Below are 1,052 nucleotides of genomic sequence, written 5' to 3'. Positions count from 1 at the left end.
GCAGCGGCTGTTGCCGCCAGGTCCCCACGGCGCTGTCCCCCGCCGTCCCCTCAGCCCCCCGCCCGCCCCCGCGCCGCCCCCTCCCGGCAGCCACGGGCGCCCCGGAGCCCCCGTGCGCCGTACGGGAACCCCTAGCGGGTTCTGTCTGCGGGCTGCTGCTGCGCTGCCCTGGCGGGCACCGCTCAAACAGCAAGATTTTGCGTCGCACCGCTAAATATTTTCTTCTCAGCATCTGAGCTATTATTTCTGCCTCTCTTCAAAGCGCGAAGGGAAAGTGCTTTCAGCATCACACGCGCTGCCCCTAAGTTGGCTCTGTATACTTCACATTCCGTGGGCACCTTGCTAAAACGCGCTGAAGCACACCTCAGCCAAAAGCCGAACCTCACCGCCGCGCAAACCAGCGCAACTCCGCCGCAGACCCCAAGCCCGCTCCGCGATGCAGCACATCGGCACCGCACACCGGCACCCGCCCCCTGGGCCCCGGGAGAGAGGTGGCAGCGGGCTGCGGGCGGCACGGCGCGCACCTCGGGATGCTCCCGTGGCGCTCCGGTCACTTTCGCAGTGAATGCCACCGAGACGGAACCGCTTTTTGAACAAACCAAACGTCTGCCCACCGAAATAACTCGCCGTGCACGCAGCGCCGGAGAGCGGCGGTACCGGAGGCGGACACGAGCAGCACAGGGGTGTTCCGCCCCACGCTCTGCCCCGTCGGAGTCCCGAGCGCAGTTCAGCGCTTCCCACTCCCGGCTCCACGCTACCGCACCGCTCCGAGGACGCCGCGGCCGCGCTTTTGTCTGCGGGCGGACGGGCGGAGCGGAGCACCGCGGCGCTCGCGCTGACTTACAGCCGCCAGCGGGGCACGCAGAGCCGTGCGTGGGAAATCTGCTCCCAGCAGGTGTTTGGCTTTCATCTTGCAGGGAGGTCAGAACAAAACCCAATCTTTCTTATTTGTGTGCAGCAGCTAATACGGTAAAATAAATGGTACTAACGTGCCATATAAATCCCTTTTTATAGACTGTAATTATGCAGCGTGGTATTAACTCAACCTTACT

Source organism: Meleagris gallopavo, chromosome 6 (assembly GCF_000146605.3).
Source record: "Meleagris gallopavo isolate NT-WF06-2002-E0010 breed Aviagen turkey brand Nicholas breeding stock chromosome 6, Turkey_5.1, whole genome shotgun sequence".
Lineage (NCBI taxonomy): Eukaryota > Metazoa > Chordata > Aves > Galliformes > Phasianidae > Meleagris > Meleagris gallopavo.
The sequence above is the reverse complement of the archived record's forward strand: the minus strand, read 5'-3'. Positions refer to the sequence as shown.